General features: G+C 44.4%; 1 protein-coding gene across 1 annotated transcript in view; it reads right to left on the bottom strand.

The window, feature by feature from the left end:
- The window catches only part of LOC146798533 (solute carrier family 35 member F3-like), a 131022-nt gene that overhangs the window by 92796 nt on the left and 19803 nt on the right, over positions 1-18423 (bottom strand). The gene's annotated exons all lie outside the window — the stretch shown is intronic.

Here is an 18423-nt window from a genome sequence, read left to right as displayed (position 1 = left end):
TACGTAAATAACGTACGCCGGAATTCATAAAAAACATACGAAATAGTACTAGGAGCGCGCTCAGAGCGCGCACCCCAAGAAATTAAAAATAAAAAAAAAAAGAGGACATTAAAGAATTTAAAAAATTATAAAAAATAAATATCCAAATTGAATTATTTAAAAAAATAATTTATAAAAAAATACAGATAATATATAAATGAATATAAAGTAATTTTATTTAAATAAAAAAAATATCTTTAATTAAAAATACATAACTTACCATACAAATTCTCAGAAAAAAACATAGGTTTCAAAAACGAAATATTTAGAGATTAGCATTTAAAAAACCTTGCAAATTCACTGTAAAAACCATGGGTTTCACACACGTTATAGTTAGGAATTAGCATTTAAAAAACCTTGCAAATTCACTGAAAAAACCATAGGTTTCACACACGTTATAGTTAGGAATTAGCATTTAAAAAACCTTGCAAATTCACTGAAAAAACCATAGGTTTCACACACGTTATAGTTAGGAATTAGCATTTAAAAAACCTTAGAAATTCAGTGAAAAAACCATAGGTTTCACACACGTTATAGTTAGCTGGACATTTTACTCGTAAAAAACCAGTGAAATTGCCCCGTTATAGTTAGTTCAGCTAACTATAACTCGCGCGCCCGCAATGCACTGCTGATGACGTCACATATTACATCACTCATGACATGGTCAGTGACATCACTCATGACATCACTGATGACATCTCAAATGACATCACTCATGACATCACTGATGACATCATCCTTGTGATAAAGTGGCAGACCTCCTCTCACCCTAATATAACCTTTGACACACACATTCAAAAATAGAGACTAAAATTTTCAAAAAAAAAGGACATACCAATAACAGTTACAACAACCTCTTCAGTAATTCTAAGATCCACATACACATCCACTCATTCACCAACAGTCCTATACAGTCACTCATACATGTACTCACTCATCATATGTACTCATACACCTACACATCCTGTTACATTATGCCACTCATCCATAGAGTTACTCACACACATAGTCACTCATGCTAACAAAGAATCAAACATGCATTCACCTGCATATACAGTTATACACACACCACCACACTTGCTTCTACAGAAACTTACACATACTTAGTCTTTTAAACAATCACTTATAGAAACACATACTTATTCATACAGGAACTCTTTCAATCTCTCCCTCTCACATATACTCACTTATATACAACAATAGTCACATATACTAGTTTAAAACATATGTAGTTACTCCTGAAGACACTATTGAGACAGTCATTCACTCACTAACACACCCATACACACACTCATCCACCCATACAGTCCTGCAGACATGCTGTGTTCAACACATACAAACAGTGAGTCACTCATTCATGCACCTATGCACTACGTAATACCCCCCACCGAACCATGCAGACACTCAGACTGATACTCAAAAAAACAACTAATAACCTATATAGACACCCATGTAGCTACTCACCAACCCATGCAGCCACTTATACACAAAGTGAGAGACTGTCACAGATATTTATATGTTTAAACATTACTCACTAAGTCATGTATTCACTATGATACACTTAATCAGTCAGTTACACAATCAATTTTTCAAAAACAAATCATCCATTTAGACACTTATATACCCATTTATTCTTCCATCGACCTTGAGATATACATGTATAAAACATATTTAATTTTCAGAAAAACACACATTCACTGGATGATGTCATCAGTGATGTCATTTGAGATGTCATCAGTGATGTCATGAGTGATGTCACTGACCATGTCATGAGTGATGTAATATGTGACGTCATCAGCAGTGCATTGCGGGCGCGCGAGTTATAGTTAGCTGAACTAACTATAACGGGGCAATTTCACTGGTTTTTTACGAGTAAAATGTCCAGCTAACTATAACGTGTGTGAAACCTATGGTTTTTTCACTGAATATAAATATATAACTCCGTTTAGAAATAGCTGAAGGCGAAAACATATTTAAACGAACGTGTGGCACTCTGGAATTACATTTCACACTGGCTTTACAGAATAACATTTGCTGGGTGTATGTTGTTTTAAACAGTTGACCACTTACTGCTTCCTTCTTGCACTGGCATCTTTATAATCCAGGGAAAGGTTATTAGGGGGATGTTAATAGCGCCCAAGATAATAGCCTGCTGAGAAATTCCCACAGTGAGAGGAGGCTGCCATTAGGATGAAAACGCCCTGAGGTGTCATCCCAAGTATATGTGATGCAAGAACCGGTAAGAAAACACAACCAGATAACGTGACGGTTCACTAGGTGACACTCAAACACTTCCCAGCCTTCCTTAGCCACAAGCTTAAGGGGTTGGCGCCCACTCTCTAAAAATAAGGGGGACTCCGTCCACCTGCATCCACTCCCAACTTGTGCCCTGCTTGGACCATAATATAAAACCTGGCTTGGCAGTTCGGGCTGGACTGTTCCCATGAGGCACAGGGTCAAGACTAATTTGCATATGGCCAGGTCTAAACTGGGGTGGCAGGGTGAGCAAAAGAATGATGGATTTAACCCAGATCTCTTGACTGGGGGTGAATGTTTTGATTTGTTCTGCATTCCGTCCATCAATAGGTCCTTTTGCATTTGTCACCCCGAATGGGACGGGTATGCTCAGACGTGAGTCCCGTGCGCTCCATGCCACTGGAATCAAGCTATCCTGGCTGAAGAGGGGGGAAACCCCGAAACCGGTCCTAGGATGCTTGTTTCCGGTCCAGGGAGAACCTGGCTTGGCAGTTCGGGCTGGACTGTTCCCATGAGGCACAGGGTCAAGACTGATTTGCATATGGCCAGATCTAAACTGGGGTGGCATGGTGAGCAAAAGAATGATGGATTTAACCCAGATCTCTTGCTGGGGGGTGAATGTTTTGATTTGTTCTGCATTCCATCCACCAAATAGGCTCCAACACCCTTTGATGGGGTAATTAAAGACAGCCATAATTTGGATGTGGCGAGCCCCAATGAGCAATCGGTCGCGGTGCCACTGCACCTGCTACACAGTTGTTATATTACCCCAGCTCCTGTTCCAATCTGTAAACGACCTGTGCTTGCAGTCTGAGTAGCAAAAAGATACAGGGTGGATCCTCATGTTTTCCTCATAATCAGGTACGGTAATGAGGGGATCCAGCTGGATCCTAGATCTGGTTGCCATGACGGAGTTGGACCTAGCCGGCCACAACGAAATAAACTGACTTCGCCCCAGTGTAATATACCAGGACACAATCCGCTGTGCTGCACTTTGTCCACTTTCCTTTCTGAGAAGGGGGTGAGAGAGGTTTCGTAATTTACCGTGCATCTGGGTCCAATTCAAATGCTTCAATTAAAGGGCCATCGACACTCCTTTTGTTCGAGGCTCGTCCTGGCTGGGAGCGAGCTAGTTACGAATACGATGAAGGCAATGCCATGGGCAAAAACAAAGGCGCTTTGATTTTTGTCACTTCAAAAGTGCTTAATGGATAAACAATGATTTTGGAGGAAGGTTTTCGAATTTGTTCAACCCCAGTATATAAGAGAAAGGCATGTGTTGTAAGAATGTCAGAAGTTTTTGGCTGTGTAAGGAATTATAATAATAACCATAGATGCTATATTTACTCATTTATTTTTCTTTTTTAATTTCGTTTACATTCTACTCCCTTCTATGTAAAATGGCAGATGCTTTACATCACACAAACATTATACAGAGGTAATAAATCACACAGGTAAAAGTCAAAACACAGGAAAGGTTACATGAGACGATGTGGGTTACATGATGTAGGAGTCGCAAGTTATCCATGTGGTAAGCATTACATGCTAAGAACACTTTGTAAAAGAGAACACAGAGAGTCAGGGTTTAAAACATGCATGGGGTTTACAGAACGCAGGGATTGGGGTGTCTTTATTAATAAGTCTTTATTCTAGACAACTTGACCCGTTTTTGCAACTTAGAATAACGAAAGATTGAGAAAAAAAACATAAGGTTTGGAACTTATGCCTTGCAATATGCATGTAGCTCTTTGATGCTGGCTCATAACCCGCAGTGCTGTATTACAATGTATGACCTGCAGAAAACACAAGGGTCTCTGCGACAAAAGCAGTCACCCACTGAGCTATCAACATAAAATATACATCAGTGACCTGCTTGTTACACGTTGTGCTGGCAACGGGTACACTAATCCTCCATGCTGTTTTACGATGTCTAGACCGCACACAGATCTCACCAGCAAGTGCATTAACCACCAGAGTTATGCTGCTAGTATAATACTCTGGAAATTGCTGTGCAAACGAGGGTCACTGCAGTAGGTTTGTTAACCCCATAAAGTACTTTATAGTGCAGTCTGCTTGTGGCCAATGAAGTAAACCAGCACAGTTTTGCTGTCACATTTGCCATTTTTAGCTATTTGTATAGGGCAAAGTTCTTAAAAAATAAATATACATGTTCCTTGGCAGACACCGCACCTCGTGACTCCACCCTGGTGACTCCACGCCTTTCTGCTTCCACACCTCGACCCCCAGATTATGTTTTCCGTTTTCATCACATCCTGTAATGGTTAGCGCTGTTCGTCACCTGCCACCATGGCTTACCTGCTTCAGAGGATGTGAGGGAGAGGACCGGCGAGTCGCAGGCAGTTAAGGGGACCACCTTCGACGAAAACTTCTTCATGGCGGTCGACGTTCCTTGAGCTTGAAGAACAACCTAAAGCTGACATCTCAGTCTCTGTTCGTCCCAGCTACGACCCTATTTAATTTTCATGACACCTGTAAGCCCCTGAAGGTTTATCGTAAGAACGGATGAACGGCGCCTAATCCCCTGCCCTCTGAGCAGCCGCAGGTTTATCTCAGGATAGGTGGGAAGAAAGCTCAGTGGGTTAAGAAGCCTGAGATCTGTGAGGCATTTAGTCCCAAAAAAAAGCATATTTCTGAAAAGAAACGGAAGGAAGTTGTATATTTGGGACTCCATTCACTCAACAAATCACCCATTTTTTTTCTTTGATAGTATGGCAAATTAAAGTGTTGATCTTCAGGGAAAATGTAAGTTTCAGTTGCTGAACACCTATACCAGCCTGATTTGGAGAAATATGGTAACGAGACTTCCCTGGAAAAGGGTGGAAGATGTGACCCGCCCCTCATTTGAATGTGTGACTGTGGCCTTGAGAGTGCTGAAGCCACCGCTGGGTTTGCTATGTGCTCCAGGGCCATATGTATGAAGCTAAATTGCGATGGCAAATGCTGAAATAAACAGAATTTCAGTGTTTGCGATCGCAATTTAGTAGTGTGCAATGTATCACACAAAAACCCACTCGCAAAATAAGGAATCGCAATATTAGCGATTCCCTATTTTGCGAATGCATTTACGGAATCTCAAATTGCGATTCCTTAAATGCAATGTAAGAAGCACAAAAAAGTGCGATTTGGTCGTAAGGAATCGCAAATTACCACCAACTTCAAGTTGGTGGTAATTTGCAGTTTTCTTTAAAAAGCACTTTTTTGATTTTTTAAAAGTGCCATATGTCGCACATACATGCCCTTAGGTCATGTATGTGCTCAAAATGTGCACACGTCTATTTCAGGGGTGCAACATGTCTATTTCAGGGGTGCAACAGGGTGTCCTTTTGGCACCATTTCAACCTTGAAATTGCATTTTCAATTTGCGATTCTCAAATTGGGAATCGCAAATTGAGAATGTCTTCCCATTCATTCCTATGGGCCTCCTAACCCATAGGAATGAATGGGAAGGTATTCCTTATTTGCGAATCTCAATTTGTGATTCGCAAATAGGGAATATGTAGGATTTGCAAAATTTTTAACAAATCCTACATACATTGCATTTTGAAATTCTCTAATTGCGATTCGCAAAAAAACGCAATTAGAGAATCACAAAACTCGTTTTTGATACATATGGCCCCAAGAGATGTGTAAAAAAGTGACGCTTCTTGAAATTTCATCGGTTCAGACACTCAATGGTGCTGACAGCCCCAATGTCCCAATCACTTTTTGGGAGCACTGTCATGTTGGATTTGCACAGAATTTCCCACAAACTGTCTCTTGGCGTGATGTGAAAATCAGTCAGCACGTACGGGCCAGTTTTAGGTCTCGGCGAACAGACAGCTAGTTGCAAAAGACCTATTGTGGGCTGACCAAGAACATACATGGGCTAACGGCCACCCATTGCCTACCATTGTTTGGCTTTATTGTCACTCTCATTTGCTTCTTATTTGATGTCTTTCCTTGTGCCGGCTTGTCCATGTTGTGTTTTTCTCTCCCAGGAGCATAACCTTTTTACCATCTCCTTGATTGTCAGACTTGTGTCCTTCAAACTGTTCACTTTAGGGAACTGTTGTTTTTCTTTTTGGCTAAGCATTCCATTAGAGTGCATGAGTTTCCCATCTTTCTCTCTGCTGTGCTGTCCCTAAAATACTTGCGCCATGGTCCTTATTGCTTTCACATACGTGTTCCTCTCTCTCGTGAACTTCTTACCCCATTACCCCTGCACTCTGTGTTGCTCTCTTCCTCGTTTACTTCTCCCTACGTAGCTGTTACCCTTGTTTGCGTCTCTGGCACCCCTGTATTGCACTCGCTCTCTCTTGTCTGTGCTTCTTCTCCCAGCCTGGAGGAAAGTGCATCTTTTAACATAATTGCCCCCCACTTTTTGCCTGGTGTATGATGTGATTTCGAATTTAATGTGCACTGGGTCCCTGATAACGAGGTTCCCGATGCAGATCTCTTTCCTAAAACTGTACCACGATTGACACAACTTCAGGAACCCCTGTAAGTCTCTAGTAAATGGTATCCTTCTTACCTAGGGCATTATTACTGAAGAAGGTCCTAATGGGCTGTAGCACTAGTTGTGCCACCCCAGAGACCCATCACCAAGACCATGCACACTGGCATTGCAGGGTGCGTGTTTTGGTGCAGAGAAAACCGAAGAGTCGGCATGGCACACAGCTCTAAGTGCCATGCCCCAATACACTACATGAGGTACAGGTAAGTCACCTCTACTGCAGGTCATATAGCTCTAAGGCAGGGTGAACTATATCCCATGTGTGGACATATTTGTGTGAGCAGATATGACCTTGAAATAGCTGAGCCATTCTTGGATATTCTAAGTTTACAGGGAAGCCATAGAGAGTGCATGGGCTGGATACTTGTCATTACGGCTTTCCTATCTCCATGATGGCTTCACTATCCCCGAAGATGTTTGGTACCAAACATCTCATCTTATTAAATCTTCACTGATGCCAGTGTTGGAGTTATTAATTTAACGAAAAGGCAGCCTAGGCGCTTCTAGCCGCACCACCTGGAGTAGTCACTAAATCAGATGAAATAATGTTGCCCACCGCAATGGCCAGCTGCACATTTACCACACTAGATACAATTTTTTGCAACAAAGAAGAGAGGCAACAAACAGCGGGTCCCCTGAAAATCTACCAAACACAGGTGTGGTCTCGGACTAGCCTTAGCTAACCTGCCACCTCCAGGCATGTTTCTGACCTCATGGGGTGAGAGTCTGCACTCTAAGAGGAAGCCTGCTCTGGGCAGAGGTGCTTCACACCTCCTCCAGGCCAGAATGGAAATCCAAGGTGGGAGGCTTCAAAGGCAATGCCACCTTTGAAATGTGGCCCAGGCATCTCCAGATAGTGGTGGATGTCAACCGCCCATCCTGCTCCACATTTGGGACAGGCGGGAAAATTAGTTAAATTAGGAAGTGGGTCCCCATTCAGCCAGCACCACCCCTAAGGTGGGGCAGGTGATGTGGAGCCCACTTTTCATTTCCCACTATCTTGGTTTGAAAGGAAATTAGCCAATTAGGGTCAGGGAAGTGCCCCTTCCCACAGGAAGTGGTCACTTACACGGTCTAGACACCCAAAAGGAAGGTAGACCATTGGCTACTACCTGTCACCCCATTTAACACCCCTAAATTTAGTATGTGGGTAGCATTCCCGGACCCTGAACTTTAGACTTGATAGATATAGGGAAGAAAAGGGTCAAAGAAGAGCTGCTGACCTGAGGACTGAGGCCCTTCTGCAGAAAATTGGCACCAAACCCTGCCTGCTGCTCTAAGGACTTGACAATCATGGTGTGCTGTCTCGTGCTGCAACTGTGAGATCCCCAAGAACCCCACAGCACCTCCATCCTTTGAGAAATTACAAAATAACTCTCTTGGAGTAGAGGTATTACTCCCCTTCAGTCCGCAGACACTGAACCTGCAGAATCTGGTTTCCCAACGTGTTGCTCTCCAGCGACTCTGATGCAGGTCTCAAACCAAAAGTGGTACACCCGTTTCGAAGGGTCAGATCTTTCTCCCGACCAAGTTTGGAGACACCAGGACCGACCGGAGCCATGCCCCGCCAATACCCAGGATACCAAACCCTCTGCAGCATTCACCAAGACGAAGAGTCCAATCAGGACTCCGACTGCCCAGAAAGCAAGCACCTATCAAGGGACATTGAGACCCCTGAGATCCACTTTGTGAGTTGCCCAGCTGTACCAGAATCGCCTCTCCAAGCTGCCTGCTCTTGACATTTTGATGCACGCCGCCCGGCTGACCTATCTGCTCTGCACCCAGACCGCCTGACCTGGGTATCGACCAACTGTACTCCCATGGCCCTTAGGCTGTTGCAACCTGCTCCCTTGAGTGGTACCCCTCAGACTTACCTTAAAGCCCCCTTGCGCAGTGTGTTTTTCAGGTGGCCTCCTTCTTCGTGGTGCACCAGCTACCAACAACCTCAGCACCCTGCTTAAAATCGGCCCCCAACACTGCTGCTTTTGTTACTGGGGCCGATATTGCAGCACCGCTCAAAAACCGCCCCCACCACTCAAAAACTGGCCTGACCCTTCCAGCCTCCTGGGCAGATGCCCGATGCCCGCTAAGGCCAGTCCAGCCCTGGTGATAAGATGACAGTATGTGAGGCAACATGGTCTCTGAGTATTAGGCACGTGCCTGAATGTAGCTTGTGTCAAGAGGTGATAAGGCTTGTCATTCTTAATTGCATTTCATTATCTCCCCAACCAACCCCTCTGTTCTCGACCTGGTTGTATGCTACAGTACTGTGCCTGGAATAATACAGCGCACTTCAACCATGGTTCCTTAGCTGGGATCTCTGAAAAATCAAACTGCTTGAATGCCACATTTGAACATCCATGTCACCTAACTTACCTCCTCGAAATTTCCAAGGTAAATGTCTTTCACCATGTTTTTTAATCTAACTTATTGACTGGCTTTTAATTTAAAATTGCATTCAGCAAGTTGTTTTATTCTGAAAGGATCACAGAGATCCTTCCTTAACTTTTATATTTCTACATCCTCTCTCCCACTGTATTAATCTCCTCTTTTTTTCCCCTTCCTAAAGGGGATGACGGGCCATTGAACCCATTCCCTTGTTTTTAAGGTCTAGCATTAGCCAAGACCTTTTGAGTTTTATTAAAATTATATTCTAATATTCCTACTTATAGAGGGGCTTCATCCAGCTCCTTCATTTACTGCTCTGTTGTTGTGCCATTCACATTTTCACCTACTGCAGCATACAGCAAGACAGAGCTTCTCTTGGAGTGAAAAAAATGGGGGTGATCCTCCAAAAGGGGTGTAGCCTAAAAAGCATAACTTGGAATCCTTTCCCAGAGGCGTGGCTTGCTTAAGTGCATGACGTAAAAAACATAAATTAAAATCCTTCCTTTCCCATAGTGTACCACCTGATCAGTATTTTGGTACCTCCCAGTGAGATTCTGTATTTCATTCAGCTATATCACACAGTAACAGACATGCACCTAAAAAAAGGCAAACCTATTTGCTTTGCCAATAATCAAAACCAATATGAATTAAAAAAACAATATAGAATTTATCTTGAACATTTAGAATTGAAAGTGGTTTGATTCTGAACATTTAAGACTGAATTAAAATTGTTAAGGTGTGTCGAAATGGTAATAGTCTTCGGAGTGTCTCAATCACTCCCTTTCTTCTCTTTACCCCACTTTCCTCTGCAGTCTCTCTCAATCAATCAATCAGGGAATTGTAAGCGCGCTACACACCCGTGAGGGTCTCAAGGTGCTGAGGTGGGGGTGCGGGGGGGGGGGAGCGCAGATCTGTTTAGCTGAAGAGCCAGGTCTTAAGGTTCTTCGTGAAGTTGTTCAGGTAGGGGGTGCGTCTGATGTCTGCCGGTAGCTCGTTCCAGGTCTTGGCTGCAATGTGAGAGAAGGATCTTCCACCTGCTCTGGATCTGTGCATGTGCAGGGTTTCGGCCAGTGCGAGGTTGGAAGATCGGAGGTTTCTTTTGGGTACGTGGAAGTTGATTCTGTCGTTGAGGTATTTGGGTCCGTTGTTGTGTAGGCATTTGTAGGCATGAGTGAGGATTTTGAACGTGACTCTTTTCTCCAAACGGGAGCCAGTGGAGACTTCGTAGGTGTTGGCTGATGTGTTCATGTCGGGGGATGTCGAGGACGAGTCTGGCGGCGGTGTTCTGTATTGTCTGGAGTTTGCGGAGTAGGGACTTGTTGATGTCGGAGTACAGTGCGTTTCCATAGTCCAGTCTGTTGGTGATGAGTGCGTGGGTGACTGTCTTCCTTGACTCAGGGGGTATCCACTTGAAGGTTTTGCGGAGGATGCGGAAGGTGTTGAAGCAGCTGGAGGTGACAGCGTTGACCTGTCGGTTCATGGTGAGTGATGAGTCGAATATGATGCTGAGGTTCTTGGCGTGGTCTGAGGGAGTAGGTGGGCTTCTGAGGGCAGGTCGGCCACCAGGTGCTGTCCCATGCAGAAGGGGTGGTACTGAGGACGAGGACTTCTGTCTTCTCGGCGTTGAGCTTCAGGCAGCTGTTGGTAATCCAGACTACAACGTCTTGCATTCCTTTCTGGAAGTTGAGTTTCGCAGTTATGGGGTCTTTGATGAGGGAGAGGATGAGCTGGGTGTCGTCAGCGTAGGATACGATGTTGAGATCGTGTTGTCAGATGATGGCTGCGAGGGGGGCCATGTAGATATTAAAGAGGGTGGGGCTCAGTGATGTACCCTGTGGGACTCCGCAGGTAATTTTCATAGGGTCGGAGAGGAAGGGTGGGAGTCTGATCCTTTGGCTTCTTATGGTGAGGAATGATCGGATCCAGTCCAGGGCTGTTCCTTGTATACCTGCGTCGTGTAGTCTGGCGACTAGTGTGTGGTAGAAGACGGTGTCGAAGGCCTCTGATAGGTCGAGTAGGATGAGGGCTGCAGAGTGGCCTTGGTCCACGATGGTACGGATGTCCTCTGTGGCGGCGAGTAGGGTGGTCTCTGTGCTGTGGTTACTTCGGAATCCGGATTGGCATATGTCTCTCTGAGACACATATGCCTCTTTTCACCCAGCATCTTTCTGAAATCCTCTATCTACCTATGTCACACCTCATTTCTTCAGCACCCCCTTTTCACTGTCTGCACGTATTTCCTTGCACCTCCTACAGTTCACCCCACTTCTACACACACAGTTAACCTACTCATCTGTAAGCACTGCTTTTACTTTCAACCTGTCAATAGTTTGATAGCTCTGTACCTCCTTCACACACTTTGGAATAGAATCAAAATTACAATTAACACAAGTGACCAATGCTCTGTGCGATCTTCAGAGAGGCCAAGAATTGGATGAGCATGTATTCTGATCTCATTTATGATCCACTGATGAGAAACACATCGTGCCTTCAGCCACAACTTCAGAGCTGTCAACTGTGGCCTATTACGAGCACTCACAACCTGAACTTAAACACACACCTAGAGTAGACTGAGTTAATGGTATGCACTATTCAAGAGTAATGTGAAACACGAGAAAAATACAGAAAACACAACATCCTGGAAAAAGTAAACACTCTTAGGGAATGCAAGTTTAAGGAAAACATGTGAAATGCAAACAGGAATTACATGACATGGATGACCTTAATGATTTGATGTTATTGCTCACAAATCGATCAGTGATTTTGCTTGTAAGTTTAATGTCATGAACAAAGCGCCTAACAGGGGTCTGTTTCAATTACAGTTTGTAATTACTGCTGGGTCTGAGACCCTGAGACCCTGAGTGACCCGCCGCACCTGAAGCTCAGCAGCAAAGGGCAATGGACCAGCCCACTTCAGCCATTGGCTAACTTAAGAGTGAGTAAAGTAATGGCATTCTGCCCTTATACAAGGAGCACATCACACACAAAGCAGTTCCCTTCAGTGGCAGCGCAAACTATGGCAACGTGTGCTTTTTGAGGCCCAAATATATTTTTTTCCCCCATTTTTTTATATTGTCAAGGGTCTGGCTGCTCCCCAACAATAACGTTATGCAAATATGCCTACGAAGTAACACAAGCATTGACAAAGCCAAAGAGCTGGCAGCCTACGCTACTATTGCCTTTGCTAATAATGCATGTTCGCCTCAGCTGCATCTGTCCCTCCCCCTCCTTCTGCCTTCTTCCTATCTCTTTTTACTTGTTTTACCCTCCAGACCTTCTCGTTATGTTCACCTAACCACTTCTGCTTTTCTTGTTTCTTTTCGGATTATTGTTTCCTCCCTTTTGCCATTTTTTTAATGAAAGTACCCTATTTATTGCATGTGCAGTGTTTTAACTCCCTTCAACTCTCCATGGCCAACCTATAACCCTGTATCTATGCGCTCCACCTTTCGTTGCTGACGCGTCCTCATATCTGGACTTGGAGGTAAATGACCATCATATCTCCATATTATAATGACCTCTGTGTGTTGTATAATCCCTCTTAATTACCAAATCTTCTAGTTCTGCGGGACGTTATCCCTAGAGATGCTGCCCCTGTGCTGCCATGCTTAGGAATTACGTGCTCCTACCTAGACTTCCTGTTGAGACCCTGGGGTAGAAAGAGGTGTCCAGGTTCCTGCCTGTGGACCTTGTTGAAGGGCCTTACTGTTCCACCCGCTTTATATGTCATCGCAACCCTCGTTACAGAAGCGCAACACATCTCCAACATGACATCTCTCTCTTTCTTATGGGAAGACAACACAACCGATCTATCCACACATGCTATTGTAACTGGGGTTGTTGTTGGAGTTAAAGGCCTTGTGTGGCTCCAGTTTATGTATTATTTTAGGTTCTGTAACTGGTCATTACGCTAATCCATCAGACTGGCGTATAATGTTGTCTGGCTTAGAGATCCAATGTCTAGTGATTCTGTTGGTCCAAGAAATTGAGGTGGAGCGCTCTCTTAGTCTGATGTGTGTTTGGGTGTTTTTCCCTGTACTCTATGTTGTTGCGAAGAAAGGAGACATGTTGGGTCTTCATTTCCTACGTGTCCTCGTTGTTGTTGTGAAGGGATAGATATATTGGATCTTAGTTTCATATTTAGTTCCAAAATACAAAGGCTACCGAACAGGTCAAATTTGAGCCTCTCATTGGTATCCTATTTATAGGTACAATGGTTGAAAAAGGACTTTCTTGGGTACATTCCCACATTGAAAGGCCAAAGCAATTACCCAGAGATCAGTTAATGTGACAGAACACAATAACAGTTAATTTCCAAATAAGAGGATTTTATTAAGAGCAATAACACATTATGTATTTCTCACCTATCATTGATTAGAGTGTGCTTGTGTGTTGTGACACAGTGGAAAAGATCAAACTGTGAATTAATAAGAATGTACAATTGATCACTAAATTACAGCATAAAAAGGCAGCCAATGTTTGGAATGTCATAGATATTATGTCTATACACAACAAAGGGAAGGGAGTGTCAGAGGAGAAAAGGTTTTAAGACCAGCGAGGGTTGGCTCCCCATTCAATTAACATGCATGCGGTTGCAGCACACGGCGCCCGGAGTACCAACTGCGAGAGCGGTGCCCCCTCCCTGAGCTGCATGACAGGTTAAGGTGTGGTTATCTATCTGTAAATTACGGGTACGACCAGTGAATCATCCATGAAGAAATAAGGATCACTGGTGGTGTACACCTTATCTTTATACCTTTTCTTTCTTCACATTTTGTTCACATTAATAATAACTATATATAAGTTATTATAAATAGCAGTAGCAGTTATAGGTCCTGATGAAAGCTGCGACACCTCTTTAGGGTCTATAGGCTGAAACATGCAGACCATTTCCTTTTTTCGTCAACTACTTGCAGGTATAAGCTACCCCTGCCATTGCTCTGGTTTTAACCCTGGCCCCAGGAAGTGTTAATAAAGTCAGATTTTGTACCTGGTAGCTACTTTTAATAATCACTTTCCTCACGATTTACATACTTTTTGCGCTGCGCCCTCCACCTAACCGAGTTAAGTTCTTCTCATTGCAGGATTTAGTATACCCTAAAATTAAGGAATAAAACATCCCTGAGCTCCTCCCTCTTAGTGAGGGGTTTGTAGCCCATGGCAGGACTAGGTTTTCCCATCACGGGGAGAATCCCAATGATGAAGCATGCCACCTATGGTGGGTGTGGGATTTCATCCTGAAAAAGGGACTCCCCCAAGGGCTCAAGAGAGTATTTCTGGATGTGTTGTCTCTTCTCTTGTTTAGCAGTTTAGACCCGAGGGCTTTCTTGTGTGTTTTTTTATATAGAATGTCACCATACCCTGATTTGACAGTATGTGAACCCGTAAAGTTTTAACCTTAAGGAATTATTTGGAAGGTCATCATCAGGACTACAAGAGTTAAGTGCACACGGGCATTTGAAAAATGAGTGTAAACACAATAATTATCGAGGATCTATGTGCGACTGGTAATATATGAATATAAAGCACAGATCAGGATGTATTGCCTCATTAGGGGTGTCTGGAGATCACCTTCAACTACAATGTAGAAATATCAACAGTTTTTCCCAAAACTGCGAGCAAAGAAGATGCAAGAAGTGCATGTTCGTGAGTGAACAAACACAAGTCACACAAGGAGTGTGCACCTAATAGTGAGACCTAAAAAGTACAATGTCTGCAGAAGCTGAAACAAATACTAAAGCAAGAAAGTAAAGAAAAAAATAATGGATGCCCTACCAGTGTCTACAATCATCAGCCAGCCTGCACAAGGAATTGAAATGATCTCCAGGGAAGCATCCAGGTTATCCCCGGGGGATCTACGGCTGTAAAGGCGACCTGGGAGAAATGGGCTGTCTTAATGGATTTATCATGCATTAAAGAGTCCGCTGGAGCAACGGAGTCAGTCAACCGCTAGCAGATAACCTGCCTTTAGAGATGTGAAGAACATAATTTTTTGGAGATTGCAGCTTATTTTTTTATCATCAGACTTTGACTCTGAACAAGGGAGAAAAAGGCAGGAAAGGAAGGTTCTAGGACAGGAATGTCTCGTGATGCTACACCAATGTGTTCTCCTACCTTGGCGCGGGTACCTATTATCCTGAATTCTGATTTGGCTCTAGCATCACACTAATCAAACATGTGCACAGAGGTCTGGGCCTGTTGCTGACTTTCTCACGCCCTGGACCTGTTCAGTGATCTGGAAGGCACACCAAGCGTGCCCTTACTGTGGGCAGCGGACTACTGACCCTATCTTGGTATCGTGTATAAAGTGGTGGTTTTATCATGCCATGTTTTGAAAGGATCAATAGTATGACCAGAACATACATGTATATACAGGGGTCTATGTCTATGACAGAGCCTGCATACTGAAGCCAGTGGGATGCATTTTGGATGTCCCTGGCATACCAATAGACAGAGGGTGAAGAATGATCTCCCAGACAGTTGAAGTGCATGGTCTGCATTCCTATGGCTAGAGGGAGGAGATTCGGACACTGAAGTGAGGAGGATGGAGATACGGTTACCTGTAGAAAATCAGTGAGACCTTTCATTAAGAAGGAGCTGCTGATTAGTTCTTCCTAGACACTGGTATTTAGTAAATGGGATGTCTGAAGTGTGGGACTACAGTTTCTGTTGTTGAAGTTGAGAAAGTTTCTCTGTAGGGCCTATCCTTTTATTTGTCCCGGTTGCAGTACTGCTTCAGTTGGGCTGATGATAGTCAGGCTCAGAAACCTCACACTTCATTGTGCTTGTGTTTTGGGTGCTCCTGTCTGAGACTGCCCATTGCTACCTGCAGTGAAAAGCATCAATCTAAACAAAAAGGCTGTGCCTGGAGAGCGTCTTGGGGAGGACACTTTAATGGAAAACCACCCCAAACTGGTTCTGCAGTTTCAGGCAGTAGATCAACATCCTCAGTCTGGAAAATGTTTATTAAAAGTGGGACCAAATTGCCCCACTTGGTTAAAATACCAAGTCCTTCGTAACCAGGGAAGGAAGTGCTCTGCAGAGTACTTAAAGGACTACTGTGCAACCAGGGCTGGTGTCTGCCTGAAAGGCACTCTCCCAGAAGCAAGGGTATATCACCTGGAATCCACACTTTCTGTTAGAACAGCTGAGGATCTGCCTGAAGAGCCTAGAAGCTTACCTCCCTGCTGAGAGAGGGAAAGAGTCTGCCTAGCCCTACAGGAGGAGAGACTGGCCAGGAGAGAAGCCCAGTATGTCCCATTGTCTGAGGGACAACCAGAGAGAACTGTCTGCAAGAGTGATGTAGGAGTGAACCGAGGTGCAGAGGGTCTCTTTGTTTTATCACTACTGGTTCCTGGCGAGAACGCCTGCACGTACCTGTGCCTTGGGCTGCATCTGCTGTGATCATCACAATGGCCTGATTGGGGCTGCAACTGTCTTCAGCCCTCTTGGAGCTGCCTCTACCTTGAACATCATTTTGGATCAACTAGAGCTGCAACTGCCATCAGCCCAGTTAGGGTTGCATCTACAGTGATCATCACCTTGGCCTGATCAGGGCTGCATTTTCTACCGGCCAGATCACGGCTGCAACTGTCCGCTCTGATCCGCAATCCACATCCAACCCAAGAGAGCCATAGCAGCTGGGACAACACCTGACCCGGGCTCGCTGGGTCACAGGCCTAAGCCGGGGGGGGGGGGGGGGGGGGCAGGTGAATTGAGACAGGGCTTGTGTCAATTTGCTCATCACAGCCCCTATCTAGAGGAATGCAGAGGAGCAGCCCAACCCACTCTGAAGAAGAGAGGTAAAGATTGTTGACTAACTGCTACACCAACGGGGGTAAGAACTGAGAAAACCATGAACTGAGTGTGCATTTGATTTATGGGGGAAACTTAAGATGGCACATGACTGTGATTCATGGTTTTTCTACTTGAGGGAGATCAAACTAAGAGAGGTAACTAAGGTTAGACTAGCACAGGAAACGTGGTGGATGTAGTACCACAAGGGAGGATCGTACCCAGGGTCACTATGCTGTATACTAAGTTGTATTGTTAAGTATTTATTATAGGTGTGTAAGTAAAAGTACTTTATTGTTCTTAAAAAGCATAGCACAGACTGGGTGCTGAAGTCATTGTATCTGTTGGTTGCTTGTTGATCAGTGAGTTCGAGCAATCCACACTACCTCCATGATAAGCCTGAGACCGTTCACTCTCACTACCCTGAGAGGTAAGTGTAGAAGGGGATGCACTTGGTCCTCTTTGTGGAGTCATAGCAGGACGGGCACCAGGATAACTATGTCAAATGACTGCAACCCCCAAGGTTGGTGCCAAGGGCCCTTGCCTGCCTTGTTGCACAAGGAAATAGCCAGAAAATTAAAATAACCCCCACTTTGAACTAAAGCACTGATGCCGCTGAGTGAAGCAAGTGGCCTGAACCCTCCACAGAACAGTGTCCTTGTCTCTTATATCTATCCAATGTGCCATCCATCCACCCACCCACTCTGCCAACCATCCATCCAGTGCCATTCACCCATCCATTCTGATATTCATCCATCCATTCTTCAACTCTGCCATCCATCCATTCTATCATCCATTCACTCTGCCATTCATCCATCAACCCACCCAGTCTGTCGTCCATCCATTCATTCACTCTTCTATCCATCAATCTACTCTGCCATACACCCATCCATTCTGCCATCCATTCACTCTGCCATCCCATCCATTCTGTCATCACTCACTCATCCATCAATCCTTCATCCATCCATTCTACCATCCATCCACTCTGCCATTCATTTGTCAGGCCATCCACTCTAATATGCAACCATCCATGTATCCACTCTTCCATTCATCCACTCTGCCAAGCATCAATTCACTTTGCCATCCAACCATCCATTCTGCAATCCATCAATTCTCTCGTCCATCCATCCATCCATCTTCATCCATACAGTATACCATCCATCCATTCTGCTATCCATCCACTCTGCCATGTATCCATCAATCCATCCACTCTGCTATCTTATCATTCATTCATTTTGTCATCCAGCAGTCACTTTGCCATCTATCTATACACTTTGCCACCTATCCATTCGCTCCGCCATCCATCAATTCACTCTGCCATCCAGCCATCCATCCACTCTATCACCCATCCTGTCATCCACCCATCATCAATCCCCTCTGCCATCCATTCACTCATCTTTTCCCCCACTCATCCATCCATCCCATTACTCTGA

This window comes from Triturus cristatus, chromosome 9 (genome assembly GCF_964204655.1).
Source record: "Triturus cristatus chromosome 9, aTriCri1.1, whole genome shotgun sequence".
In the NCBI taxonomy this organism is placed as follows: Eukaryota; Metazoa; Chordata; class Amphibia; order Caudata; family Salamandridae; genus Triturus; species Triturus cristatus.
This window is presented reverse-complemented; position numbering and strand designations above follow the sequence as displayed.